General features: G+C 43.1%; 1 long non-coding RNA gene across 1 annotated transcript; it reads right to left on the bottom strand.

The window, feature by feature from the left end:
• Positions 1 to 1,360: 1,360 nt before the first annotated feature.
• Positions 1,361 to 3,059, bottom strand: LOC115203801 (uncharacterized). Its single transcript, XR_003880255.1, has 2 exons — positions 2,766 to 3,059; positions 1,361 to 2,324 (listed from the first exon to the last, which is right to left on the bottom strand). It is a non-coding gene; the product is annotated as an uncharacterized LOC115203801 (long non-coding RNA).
• Between the last annotated feature and the right edge of the window lie 12,356 nt (positions 3,060 to 15,415).

Raw genomic sequence — 15,415 nt, 5'->3', positions numbered from 1 at the left:
AGTGCATGTCAGAGCAAAACCATGCCATGAGGCCGAAGGAATTGTCCGTAGAGCTCCAAGACAGGATTGTGTCGATGCACAGATCTGGGGCAGGGTACCAACACATTTCTGCAGCATTGACGGTCCCCAAGAACACAGTGGACTCCATCATTCTTAAATGGAAGAAGTTTGGAACCACCAAGACTCTTCCTAGAGCTGGCCGTCAGGCCAAATTGAGCAATCAGGAGAGAAGGGCCATGGTCAGGGAGGTGACCAAGAACCTGCTGGTCACTCTGACAGCGCTCTAGAGTTCCTCTGTGGAGATGGCAGAACCTTCCAGAAGGACAACCATCTTTGCAGCACTCCACCAATCAGGCCTTTATGGTAGAATGGTCAGACGGAAGCCACTCCTCAGTAAAAGGCACATGACAGCCCTCTTGGAGTTTGCCAAAAGGCACCTAAAGACTCTCAGACCATGAGAAACAAGATTCTCTGGTCTGATGAAACCAAGATTGAACTCTTTTGGCCTGAATGCCAAGCTTCACATCTGGAGGAAACCTGGCACCATCCCTACGGTGAAGCATGGTGGTGGCAGCATCATGCTGTGGGGATGTTTTTCAGTGGCAGGGACTGGGAGACTAGTCAGGATCGAGGTAAGATGAACAGAGCAAAGTACAGAGAGCTTGATGAAAACCTGCTCCAGAGCGCTCAGGACCTCAGACTGGGGCGAAGGTTCACCTTCCAACAGGACAATGGCCCTAAGCACACGGCCAAGACAACGCAGGAGTGGCTTCGGGACAAGTCTCAACGTCCTTGAATGACCAAGCCAGAGCCCGGACTTGAACCCCATCAAACATCTCTGGAGAGACCTGAAAATAGCTGTGCAGCAATGCTCCCCATCCAACCTGACAGAACCTGCAGAGAAGAATGGGGAAAAACTCCCAAGATATAAGCTTGTAGTGTCATACCCAAGAAGATTCGATGTAATCACTGCCAAATGTGCTTCAACAAAGTACTGAGTAAAGGGTCTGAATACTTATGTAAATATTTTTATTTTTAATAAATTAGCAAAAATGTCTGTTTTTGCTTTGTCATTATGGAGTATTGTGTGTAGAATGAGGAGGGTAAACTATTTAATACATTTTAGAATAAGGCTGTAACAACATGTGGAAAAAATCAGGGGGTCTGAACACTTTCCTAAGGCACTGTAATTACGTACATATGCTAATTAAGTGATTCACCATTTGATTCAACAAGTTAAGCTGTTTCAACAATATTTTGTTGTATCAAGTCCATTCATATTGTATCAAAGACTGAATGTATATTGTAAAAAAGGTAATCATTACTTGTGCTACTTATACTGATCTGGATAATTATTTTGTTTGTTGATGATGTAGAGAACTGTATATTATATACATACTTATCGAAATAATATGAATCAAGGATGTAGATTTTAAGCTTGTAGTTTTATTCTCAGTTTTCAGGTACATATGTATAATACTGTTACCATAATGATAAAGGCCAGACCAGGTCTACTTTCTCTCCAGGTTTTGTTTGTATAGATTCTTTCCCAATTTTTCTCTGGAATGCTGAGTTGTGGCTGCAGGGAACATTGCATTGAAATCTTTCAATATCTGCTGTTTCTTAGTAATAAACCCAGACCTGGTATACATCTGTCTTTGTCTTTTTTTTACCCTGATTTCAGAAGAGGCTGGTGGGAGGAGCTATAGGAAGATGGGCTCATTGTAATTGCTGGAAGGGAATCAATGGAACGGAGTCAAATGTGTGGTTTCCATATGTTTGATAATGTCCTCCTCTCACCAGCCGCCTCTACCTGATTTGTTTCTTATTTAGAAACCAGTTTTACTCCCTCATTTAGGGTTTAGGTGGCGAGAAGTGGGGGGGAGTTAGGAGTGTCTGGAGAGCAGTGTTCATGATGAGGAGAGGAGGAAAAATGACAACAGGAAAGAGGATCAGAGTAACAGAGTCTGAAATTATTTGTATTTATTTACCTCTGGTACAAGCTGGTGGCTCGGTGCATGACGTTAACCAGATCTTGACATTTCTTCAATCATTTGCATGTCTTTGCGAGTGACGTGTCAAGGGCTGAGTCTGCAACTCTTTTCTCCCCTCTTCTCACACCCCTGCTGCTCTGTAGGATCAATGAAGAGCAAGCCAGTGGAGTAGATATTGGTGTGCCCAGGATAGAGCTTCCCAGGTCCTGCATGGAGATTGTTTCTATTTCTTCCCTGCAGCTCAGTGCGGGAGATGGGCTGAGGGCCTGATGACCAGTCAGTTCTGGTACAACGAAACCAGGTGCTGTTTCCATTCACTGGTGTTTGTGCCTTGAAAAATCAAAGTAGAGGGTTAGTACACATATCCAAACCATCCAAAACAATCAATGAATGTCCTCAAATATCATTAACCGAGACTACAATGGGCTATATAATGTTGCAAACGATTGAGCAGAGTTGATTAGGCCTGGCCTAGCCTAGCTACTTCACTCTGCTCAGACGTTTAGAACATTTTGACTAGCTGGACCTTGCTACCAAACGTGGACTTTGGTGTTACCAATGTGGGAAGCTTATGATTTTCTTTCTCTGACAAAATTATGTATGATGAAAAGTTGTAAAGATCTTTTAGTTTAGTTGGTTGTCTTGCTTTCTCTGCAGGAGTATGCTGCTAGGCTAGCTAGCCACTAGCCAACCAAGTAGCTAGCGCTAGCTATTGTTGGCAAAACATGGCTACTCTTTTCGTCGACCATAATAGAAAATACAACAACATACCTCATCCTTCCCATGCTTCACGTGTCGTACAAGCCAGCAGCAACATTTTGGGAGTAGCCTTTCGACTGTGGCCCTTGTTTATTTTCTTTGCCTTGATGAACTTGTTGCGAACCCTACCCCACTTTTTTGAACAAGGGGTTGTGTCGGACTCCAGCATCTCCGCGATATCCCTCCATGAATTGGCATTTACATGCTGCTCTTTATATAATGCATGGCTAGAATCGTACTGGTAAAGGTACTTTTGTACCTCCTCGATCAGGATATGCTTGAAGTTGTCGTTCGCCATGTTGAATTCACACTGAGTTTTGGGCTGAATCGACAAAGGATGAAGGGGCGTAGACTTCAGCTCCTGAACTTTGGCTGAACTTGAGGAATAATGTCCTGTGCTGAACACCAAAACGAACAAAAATGTCATCATAACATATGCACAAACTGTTCCGGACTGGCTCGGTTGGGAAGCATGCCACATTTATCAGGGTCTGTTCACACTGCTTGTAGCAAAAACGCTACACCAGAAAGGAAGCCTTTGGTTTAGTTGCACTTGCACATTGCAACCGTATGCGGACAATGTCCAATGGAATGGCTTCCTTTCTTCTGTAATGTTTTTGCAGCTTCTCCTGTGAACAGTGTGAACAGACCTTCACTAGTTTTCCACCCTTATTTCTTTGAAGGCAGCTGCATACAAGTTTCGGAGTTGCTCATATGTTAGACATATTCCTCTGAACACTTGGCCCATAGTGCATCATCCACATACTCACAATACTGTGTATAGACTGTTTGGTTCAACTAACTAACATTGATGTTATAGATCAGGGGTATTCAACTCTTACCCTATGAGGTCCAGAGGCTGTTTTGTTCTACCGGGGCGGCAGGTAGCCTAGTGGTTAGAGCGTTGGGCCAGTAACCGAAAGGTTGCTGGATTGAATCCCTGAGCTGACAAGGTCAAAATCTATCATTCTGCCCCTGAACAAGGCAGTTGGCCCACTGGGGAACAGTGGGTTATCATTGTAAATAAGAATTTGTTCTTAACTGACTTACCTCGTTAAATAAATAAATACAATTCATTGCATCTGCCTGGTGTCCCAGGGACTGATTTAGAGGGAAGTAAAAAAAAATGTAACTGTACGACTGGCTTTGAGGTCCAGAGTTGAGTTTGAGGGTTATAGATAGTGTGCAGCCACTGATGTTAGATCAGTCAATTCTAACCTTAATTATGTCTCTGGACTCTATGGTGCATTATTATTATTATTATTCTGAGAGCGGTCTTTGGTATGGTAGCCTACATCTGGTTGACACTAGAGGGAGCCAAAAGCATGCCGCACCTGCGAGAGCAGTTGGTGAGGTAACATCTGGCCACACACAGGCTGCGTTTACATAGGCGGCACAATTCTGATCATTTTTTCCACTAATTGGTCTTTTGACCAATCACAGATGTTTTCACATCAGATTAGTGCAAAAAAGATGCAGCCTTAGACAAACATCAACATTATAGACTAATAACATCACATATGCAGTGCTGTGAAAGTGTTTGCCCCCTTTTCTGATTTTCTCTATTTTTGCATACATTTTGACTAAATGTTAACAGATCTTCAACCAAAACCCAATATTAGTTCAAGTGAACCTGAGTGAACAAATAACACATCTGATACTTATTTCATTTATTTAATAAACAAACTTATGCAACACCCAATGCCCCTGTGTGAAAAACACCCAATTGCCCCCTTACATTTGTTAACTGGTTGTGCCACCTTTAGCTGCAAAGACTGTCTGCAACCAAACGCTTTCTGTAGTTGTTGATCAGTCTCACATCACTGTGGAGGAATTCCAGAACTGAAACATTTGTGGGGTTTTGGAGTACAAACTGCTCGTTTCAGTTCACAAAATCTCAATTGGATTTAGGTCTGGACCATTCCAAATCTAGATTTTTTTTTGCTTTTCAGCCATTCTGATGTAGACTTGCTTGTATGTTTTGGATCATTGCCTTGCTGCTTGACCCAGCTGCGCTTTCGCTTCAGATCATGAAGGGATGGCCTTACATTCTCCTGTAGAATTCTCTGATACAGAGCAGAATTTATGGCTCCTTCAATGATGGCAAGTCATCCAGGTCCTGAGGCAGCAAAACATCCCCAAGCCATCACACTACTACCACCATGCTTGACCGTTGGCATGAGGAGTGACTTCCATCTGGCCACTCTACCATAAAGGCCTGTTTGGTTGAGTGCTGCAGAGATGGTTGTCCTTCTGGAAGGTTTTCCCATCTCCACAGAGGAACTCTGGAGCTCTGTCAGAGTGACCATCAGGTTCTATGCCACCTCTCTGACCAAGGCCCTTCTCCCCCAACTGCTCAGTTTGGCCAGAGTCTTGGTGGTTCCAAACTTCACCCATTTAAGAATGATGGAGGCCACTGTGTTCTTGGGGACCTTCAATGCTGCAGAAATGTTTTGGTACCCTTCCCCAGATCTGTGCATCGGCACAATCCTGTCTCTGAGCTCTAGGGACATTTCCTTCAACCTCATGGCTTGGTTTTTGCTCTGACATTGGAAAGGTGTGTGTGCCTTTCCAAATCATCTGCAATCAATTTAATTTACCACAGGTGTACTCCAAGGATGAACAATGGAAACAGGATGTACCTGATCTCAATTTCGAGTTGAATAGCAAAGGGTCTGAATACTTATGTAAATAAGGTATTACAGTTTTATGAATTTGCAAAACATTATATAAACCTGTTTTCACTTTTATTATGGGGTATTGTGTGTAGATTGCTGAGGATTTGTATTTATTTAATCCATTTTAGAATAATAATATCAAAGTGTGGAAAAAACAAGGGGTCTGAATACTTTCCAAAGGCACTGTATGTAGACTAAGAAACAAGGTTCATGAAATCGTTAATGTCTTAGTAACAGATAACATTCATATACTGACTATCTCTAAAATTCACTTACATAATTTTTTAACTAGGCAAGTCAGTTAAGAACAAATTCTTATTTTCAATGACGGCCTAGGAACAGTGGGTTAACTGCCTTGTTCAGGGGCAGAACAACAGATTTGTCGTTAAAATGCAAATCATTTTATAACATTTTTGACATGCATTTTTCTGGATATGTTTGTTGTTATTCTGTCTCTCACTGTTCAAATAAACCTACCATTAAAATTATAGACTGATCATTTCTTTGTAAGTGGGCAAACATACAAAATCAGCAGGGGATCAAATACTTTTTTTCCCCCCACTGTATGTGATCTCAACAGAGAAGTATATTTTCTGGGTGACTTAAATATTGACTTTTATCAAGCTGCCCACTCAAGAAAGGCTTCAAACTGTAACCAGTGCCTGCAACCTGGTTCAGCTTATCAGTCAACCTGCCAGGGTATTTACAAACGTCACAGGAATGAAAACAACCACATGTATTGATTAAATGTTTATAAATGCTGCAGAAATCTGCTCTAAAGAAGTATCAAAATCCATCGGATGTAGTGATCATAATATAGCAGCCATATCTAGGAAAACCAAAGTTCCAAAAGCTGGGCCTCGTATATTGTGTAAGAGGTCATACAATAAGTTTTGTAGTGATTCTTTGTAGAAGATGTAAAGAATATTTGCTGGTCTGTGGATTGTAATGAGAATCTGACTACTACCGCGTAGTCAGCCACACTACGGGAATCCTGACGCAGTGCAGTAGCTTCTGAGCCACCTCTCTCCTGGACATCGGAGAATCGAACACCTTCCTTACCTCCGCCACAAACGCCTCCAGATTGTGGCACACAGCGATTTGTTGGTCCCACACCTCCGTAGGCCAGGCGAGTGCCCTCCCAGACATCAGCGTTATAAGATGAGCAATCCGAAGGAAACGAAGAGGGCTGCAGCTCAAAGATGAGGGAACACTGGGAGAGAAACGCCTGACATGTTTCAGAATCCCCAGTGTAGCGCTCCGGAGGTGGTAAGTGGAGTTCTCGGAGAGCTGGGGTAGGAAGGAGATAAGCACCACTAGTAGCGGGGTTACAGAGAGTCTGGGCGGGCACTGTTGTGGCTTGCTGCCTGTTAGGTAGCTCCCAGAATTGCTCCAGTAAGGTGTGGAAGGTTTGGTCATGGTGTACTGCCACGGTGTGGAATCCTTTCATAAGGTTCTGTAGCAACTCCTCGTGTCTTCTAATGGTCGCTCCTTGTGAGGAGTCAGGGTTGCAGAGCTGGTCCGAGTCTGCTGGGTCAGTCATGGCCAGTTCGTACTACCACGACTCAGGAGGCGCATAGCACAGTTCTCATAACATTTATTATACAAGCAGACAGGGCAGGCAGAGGTCAGTAATCCATGGCAGTGTCAATGAGGCACAGAACAGCAGGCAGGCTCAGGGCAGGCAGAATGGTCAGAACCGGTAAGCCTAGAAAGACTTGAATAAACGGGAAAACAGGCTGGTATAAGACTTGACAAGACGAACATCAACAGACAAACAGAAAACACTGGTATAAATACACAGGGGATAATGGGGACAAATGGGAGACACCTGGTGAGGGGTGGAGACAAGCACAAGACAGGTGAAACAGATCAGGGTGTGACAACAGGAAATATCCTAAAGGAAAACCTGGTTCAGACTTCTTTCCAACAGACACTGGGAGACGAATTAACCTTTCAGCATGACAATAACTTAAAACACAAGACCAAATCTACACTGGCGTTGCTTACCAAAACAACATTGAATGTTCCTGAGTGGCTTAGTTACAGTTTTGACTTAAATCGTCTTGAAAATCTATGGCAATACTTGAAAATGGCTGTCTAGTAATGATCAACAACCAACTTGACAGAGCTTGAAGAATTAAAAAAAATTACAATGGGCAAATATTGTACAATACAGCTGTGCAAATCTCTTAGAGACTTACCCAAAAAGACTCACAGCTGTAATCGCTGTGTTTCTGACATGTATTGTCTCAGGGAGTTGAATACTTATCTAATCAAGATATATTGGTGTTTTATTTTTCCAATTGTTTTTATAAATGTTAGAATTTTTCTTCCACTTTGACATTACAGATTGTTGACCAAAAATTACAATTAAATCCATTTTAATCGCACTTTGTAACACAACACAATGTGGGAAAAGTCAAGGGGTGTGAATACTTATGTCATGGGAAACACTGTATGGAAATCAATCTGAAAACCATGATTGATCTTTCGTGCAGATTGAGCACCACGTTGTCTGAAAAAAGAAGTTACAACATTGCTGGACAACAGGAAGTAGAGATTGAAAAACCTGGAGTGTGACATAACTTCACTGCCTGTTCAGCAAGTATGTGTTTTTTACATTGCATAAAAGTATAGACTCAAAGATATAACATGTTCTATCATACACTGCAGTTGAGGGACTGTAGTAACTTGACAAGGAATGCCCACACGCATTTCGATATTACTTTCCTTTACTTTCAACCCAAACCTAAAGGTGTACAGCCAGGTACAAACGGTACAAATATAGCAGAACTATATAGCCCACTCAACCGGTGGTAGAATCACATTGCACAGAACTCACTCTTAGTGATGACATCATCAAAAGGGAAAGGTCACGGTCAATACCAATAATAAACATGTCATTATTTATATAGTGTCCACACTATAACAGGAACAATGGAAAAGTAACCCGCGAAACTGAAAGCGAAAACCACCTCATTTAACCATGGCAAGGCGACTGGAAATATGGCAGAATATAAACAGTGTAGTTATTTACTCTGCAAGGCAATCAAAAAGCTAAACGTCAGTATAGAGATAAAGTGGAGTCTCAATTCAACGGCTCAGACGCGAGACGTAAGTGGCAGGGACTACAGTCAATCATGGACTACAAAAGGAAAATCAGCCACGTTGCCGAGACCAACGCCTTGCATCCGGACAGGCTAAACACTTTCTTCGCCCACTTTGAGGATAACACAGTGCCACCGACATGGCCTGCTACCAAGGACTGTGTGCTCCCCTTCTCCGTGGCCGACGTGAGTAAAACATTTAAACGTGTTAACCCTCGCAAGGCTGCCGGCCCAGACGGCATCCCTAGCCGCGTCCTCAGAACATGCGCAGATCAGCTGGCTGGTGTGTTTACAGACATATTCAATCCCTCCCTATCCCAGTCTGCTGTCCCCACATGCTTCAAGATGGCCACCATTGTTCCTGTACCCAAGAAGGCAAAGGTAATTGAACTTAATGACAATTGCCACGTAGTGTGGTGGCTAATTTCTGCATTACCAAATGAGGAGAGTTACACACTTCACACACCAGTCAGAGTTATACTTAAACTACATCTTTAATAATAAGAGCTTTGCAAAAGCACTTTGACTTTCAATGATGCGCTATCTCTAATGAACCATTGAAAGTGATTACACAAAAGTACAAAGATCTTTTATAGCCAAGATACACCCCTCTCAACGTACATGACAAACCACAGATACATAGAATGGGTCACAAGGTTAAGTTTTGTATGAAAGATATCTATAAAACATAGCAGACAGCAACTGCTGTGTCAACAAGTTTCATTGTATAGACCAGTGTCTGGTCCTCCTACTCCAAACTGGAACCGTCTCACCCTGGTAAGGTATAGAACAGAACCATTAGCTCCATGTTATCTGGAATGCTCTTTAGGCGTTATTACCCAAAGACATCGTAAATCTCGTCTGTCAGTGCTATCTCATAGAGGCCCATCCTCAGTAAAACACACACACATATGTAGATAATGTTCCATTCTGTCCTCTTCCCTTTCTGATATTCTGCATAGCACCAGGGACATGTGAAAGACAAGTCTGACCTCTCCCCTCTCTGGGCCCCAAGTGACTGAGCCCCAGCTGAGGGAAAAGTGCAACTGCCAACATTCATGTATCCAAAGGGATACATTCTAATGACAAGTATCTCACATAAGCATATTATGCAAATAAAACATCTTAATTATCTATGTTACCCAACTAATTCTGATTCCTCCGCCACAGTAGCACTCACCTCTGTCATCATGAAGTGGATTGAGAGACTAGTCAATGATCATATCACCTCTGCCTTACCTTCCACCTTAGACCCACTCCAATTTGCTTACCGCCCCAATAGATCCACAGATGATGCAATCGCCATCACTCTGCACACTGCCCTATCCCATCTGGACAAGAGGAATACCTATGTAAAAATGCTGTTTATTGACTATAGCTCAGTATTCAACACCATATTACCCTCCAAGCTCATCATTAAGCTTGAGGCCCTGGGTCTGAACCCCGCCCTGTGCAACTTGGTCCTGGACTTCCTGACGGGCCGCCCCCTAGGTGTTGAAGGTAGGAAACAACACCTGCACTCCGCTGATCCTTAACACAAGGGTGCGTGCTCAGCCCCCTCCTGTACTCCCTGTTCACCCATTACTCCGTGGCCAAGCATGCCTCCAACTCAATCATCAAGTTGCAGACGACACAACAGTAGTAGGTTTGATTACCAACGATGACGAGACAGCCTACAGGTAGGAGGTGAGGGCTCTGAGAGTGCTGTGCCTGGAAAACAACCTCACTCAACGTCAACAAAATAAAGGTGATGATCGTGGACTTCACGAAACAGCCGAGGGTACACCTCCCCATCTACATCGACGGGACCGTAGTGGAGGAGGTGGAAAGCTTCAAGTTCCTTTGCGTACACATCACTGACATACTGAAATGGACCACCTGTACAGACAGTGTGGTGAAGAAGCCGCAACAGAGCCAAGCTCTTGTCACCTTGTCACCTAAAACCCTCCCAAACCTTTACAGATGCACAATTGAGCGCATCCTGTTGGGCTGTATCACCGCCTGGTATGGCAACTGCACCGCCCGCAACCACAAGGCTCTCCAGAGGGTGGTGCGGTCTGCCCAACGCATTACCGGGGACAAACTACCCACTCTCCAGGACACCTACAGCACCAGATGTCACAGGAAGGCCAAAAAGATCATCAAGGACATCAACCATCCGAGCCACTGCCTGTTCACCCCGCTATCATCCAGAAGCAAGGTCTGTACAGGTGCATCAAAGCTGGGACAGAGAGACTGAAAAACAGCTTCTATCTCAAGGCCATCAGACTGTTAAACAGCCATCACTAGCACATTAGAGGCTGCTGCCTATTGGTATAGACGAGAAATCACTGGCCACTTTAAGGAATGGAACACCAACAACTTTAATAATGTTTACATATCTGGAATTACTCATCTCATATGTATATACTGTTTTCTACACTATTCTACTGTATCTCATTCACTTAATGTTTACATATCTTGCATTACTCATCTCATATGTATATCCTGTTTTCTATACTATTCTACTGTGTCTTAGTCCGTTCCGCTCTGACATCGCTCCTCCATATGTATATACCATAATTTCCGGACTATTAAGCGCACCTGAATATAAGCTGCACCCACTGAATTTAAAAAAAAATATTATTTTGAACATAAATGTCTATAAGCCGCAGGTGCCTACCGGTACATTGAAACAAATGAACTTTACACAGGCTTTAACGAAACACGGCTTGTAACAAAAATAAATTGGCTTTAACGAAACACGGCTTGTAACAAAAATAAATAGGCTTTAACGAAACACGGCTTGTAACAAAAAAATAATAATTAGCCGTAAGCTTTAGTTGTCTTTTTGCACTGAGTCAATTCCTTACGCTGCTGTTTCCAACGTCTTATCATCGACTCATTAAGACCAAGCTCCCGTGCAGCAGCTTTATTTCCTTTTCCAACAGCCAGATCAATCGCCTTCAACTTGAAAGCTGCATCATATGCATTTCTCCGTGTCTTTGCCATGATGAGGGTGACAAAATGACAACCGTAATCAGAATGATGGGAAGTTTGAGAGCGCTCGATTTAATCTAAACAGTAAACAAAAAAGTTGTTTGACCTTAACCCGTTCGGCAATTTCATTGGTCTAATGAAAGCTTCATGCCGCCAAAAAACTGAGCACGTCACAGAATGTGTTTTTTTTAATTTTTTTAATTGAAAGCGGGAAAAATCCATATATTAGCCGCGTCATTGTTTAAGCCGCGAGGTTCAAAGCCTGGGAAAAAAGTTGCGGCTTATAGTCCGGAATTTACGGTAGTCTTAATTCATTCCTATTTAGATTTGTGTGTTTTGGGTATATGTTGTGTAATTTGTTAGATATTACTTGTTAGATATTACTGCACTGTCGGAGCTAGAAGCACAAGCATTTTGCTACAAATCAACAGTTGTAGACCTTACAGTGAAGTGCTTACAAACCCTTAACCATCAATACAGTTTTAAGGAAAATACCAACAAAAAAAGTAAGAGATAAGCATACAAATAATTAAAGAGCAGCAGTAAATACCAATAGCGGGGCTTTATACAGGGGGTACCGGTAAATAGTCAATGTGCGGGGGCACCGATGTCGTGGTAATATGTATATGTAGGAAGAGTTATTAAAGGGACTATGCATAGATAATAACAGAGAGTAGCAGCAGCGTAGAAGAGGGGGGGGGGGCAATGCAAACAGTCTGGGTAGCCATTTGATTAGCTGTTCAGGAGTCTTATGGCTTGGAGATAGAAGCTGTTTAGAAGCCTCTTGGACCTAGACTTGGCGCTCCGATACCGCTTGCCGTGCGGTAGCAGAGAGAACAGTCTATGACTAAGGTGGCTGGAGTCTTTGGCCATTTTTATGGCCTTCCTCTGACACCGCCTGGTATAGAGGTCCTGGATGGCAGGAAGCTTGGCCCGGTGATGTACTGAGCCGTACGCACTACCCTCTTTAGTGCCTTGCGGTCGGAGGCCGAGCAGTTGCCAAACCAGGCAGTGATGCAACCCATCAGTATGCTCTCGATGGTGCAGCTGTAAAACCTTTTGAGGATCTGAGGACCCATGCCAAATCTTTTCAGTCTCCTGAGAGGGAATAGGTTTTGTTGTGCTTGTTGTTTGTTTGTTTGTTGGTGATGTGGACGCCAAGGAACTTGAAGCTCTCAACCTGCTCCACTACAACCCCGTCGATGAGAATTAGGGCATGCTCGGTCCTCCTTTTCCTGTAGTCCACAATCATCTCCTTTGTCTTGATCATGTTGCGGGAGAGGTTGTTGTCCTGGCACCACATGGTCAGGTCTCTGACCTCCTCTCTATAGGCTGTCTCATCGTTGTCAGTGATCAGGCCTACCACTGTTGTGTCATCGGCAAACTTAATGATGGTGTTGAAGTTGTGCCTGGCCGTGCCGTCACGAGTGAACAGGGAGTACAGGAGGGGACTGAGCACGCACCCCTGAGGGGCCCCCGTGTTGAGGAACAGCGTGGCGGATGTGTTGTTACCTACCCTTCCACCTGCGGGCGGCCCATCAGGAAGTCCAGGATCCAGTTGCAGAGGGAGGTGTTTAGTCCCAGGGTCCTTAGCTTAGTGATGAGCTTTGAGGGCACTATGGTGTTGAACGCTGAGCTGTAGTCAATGAATATCATTCTCACATAGGTGTTCCTTTTGTCCAGGTGTGAAAGGGCAGTGTGAAGTGCAATAGAGATTGCATCGTCTGTGGATCTGTTGGTGCGGTATGCAAATTGGAGTGGGTCTATGGTTTCTGGGATAATGGTGCTGATGTGAGCCTTTCAAAGCATTTCATGGCTACAGACGTGAGTGCTACGGGTTGGTAGTCATTTAGGCAGGTTACCTTAGTGTTCTTGGGCACAGGGACTATGGTGGTCTGCTTGAAACATGTTGGTATTACAGACTCAGACAAGGAGAGGTTGAAAATGTCAGCTAATTAGCACAGGTTGTCCCTCCATCTTCCGTAAACACTCGTTGTAACATGGAGATATGACCGTGTGGGAATACTAACTATAACCCCATAAAAGGTGTGTATCAATTTAACTTAAAAAAAAAAAAAACATTGTTTCTCTCTGATATGAAAGACAAGATCCTTATGCTTCCAAAACCGTACCGCAAGCGATGCGTGTTAAAGTTCAGGCTGATTATCGGAGCTCTTAACAAAACTTTGTCCAATGACTCTTACAGTGCCTTCAGAAAGTATTCATACCCCTTGATTTATTCCACAGTTGTTGTGTTACAGCCTGAATTTAAAATTGATTAAATACATTTTCTTCTCTCACACATCTACACACAATTTTCCCATAATGACAAAGTGAAAACATGAAAACACTAATTTACATCCCTGACTCAATACTTTGTTGAAGCACCTTTGCCACCGATTACAGCTGTGGGTCTTTCTGGGTAAGTCTCTAAGAGCTTTCCACACCAGGATTGTGCAACGTTTGCCGATTTATTATTTTCAAAATTCTTCAAGCTCTGCCAAATTGGTTGTTCATCATTGCTATACAACCATTTCCAGGTCTTGCCATAGATTTAGTATATTTAAGTCAAAACCGTAGCTTGGCCACTCAGGAACATTCACTGTCTTCTTGGTAAGCAACTCCAGTGTAGATTTGGTGTTTTATTATGTTATTGTCCTGCTGAAAGGTGAATTCATTTCCCAGTGTCTGGTGGAAAGCAGACGGAACCAGGTTTCTTCTAGGATTTTGCCTGTGCTTATCTCCCTTCTGTTTATTTTTTATCATTGAAAACTCCTTAACGATTGCAACCATACCCATAACATGATGCTGCCACCGCTGTGCTTGAAAATATGGAAAGTGGTTCTCAGTAATATTGTAGATGCCCCAAACGTTACACTTTATATTCAGGATAGAAGGTGAATTGCTTTGCCACATGTTTTGCAGTATTACTTAGTGCCTTGTTGCAAACAAGATGCATGTTTTGGAGTATTGTTATTCTGTACAGGCTTTCTTCTTGTCAATTAGGTTAGTATTGTAGATCAATGTTGTTGATCCATCGTCAGTTTTCTCCTATCAAGGTGTGTGAATACTTTCTGAAGGCACTGTATGTGTAATGTGATAGAACTGAGAGTCATGATCAAGTGCTTAACTTCCCCTTAGAGCATGGGACATTTTGTTGCCCCCGATTCTGTGTTTGTGTGTCAGTGTACATGTTTGCGTGTAGGCCCAACTGCAATCATGGTTTAGAGACTTGAGACAACGAAACTGATACTCCATCTTCACTGTAGAGTACTTTCAGTGTACTTTTCACTTCTATAAATTATCTCAATATTTTTCACTTTTTAGTTCCAAAACAATAGGCTGTTCTCCATAAGTTCAATATTTTTAAGGGAAAAAGCAGACCATATTGTTGAAGATACAATGAACAACACGTGTCTCTGGTGACGAAAAGGAAAGTCCCACATTGGTTTGGCCTCGATACAGGAATAAGAGAGAGGTGTGGGGGAGTGTAATGTCGTAGTGGCCTGCATGTACACACACACTGTGCACTATACTTTTCCTGTCAGTGGAATTCCCTGGGTGGTAAGAGTACGCTCCACAGAGGTGATGAAACACACGTTACACAACCAGCCATACTTTCCCCTAACCTCTGGTCTGATAGAACACACTGTAACCATACTTTTTACCATTACTGGCTAATCTAGGACCTATGGCAACAGCACAACATTGTTCATGCGGGAATGTGGGAGGCAACCTGTCTTCCTAGGGAGACTAGTTACTGGCTAATTCTCATTATTACAAAACCACTGTTCCCAAATCCTCTTCCTCTATGGCAAAATGACTGGCAACTGAATCAGCAGACCATTGTTAGAATGATTTAGGTTTGTCACTAGTTACCACAGCCACAAAGTCA

This window comes from Salmo trutta, chromosome 12 (genome assembly GCF_901001165.1).
Source record: "Salmo trutta chromosome 12, fSalTru1.1, whole genome shotgun sequence".
In the NCBI taxonomy this organism is placed as follows: domain Eukaryota; kingdom Metazoa; phylum Chordata; class Actinopteri; order Salmoniformes; family Salmonidae; genus Salmo; species Salmo trutta.
Note: the sequence above shows the minus strand (reverse complement) of the source record. Positions and strands in the feature narration are given on the sequence as shown.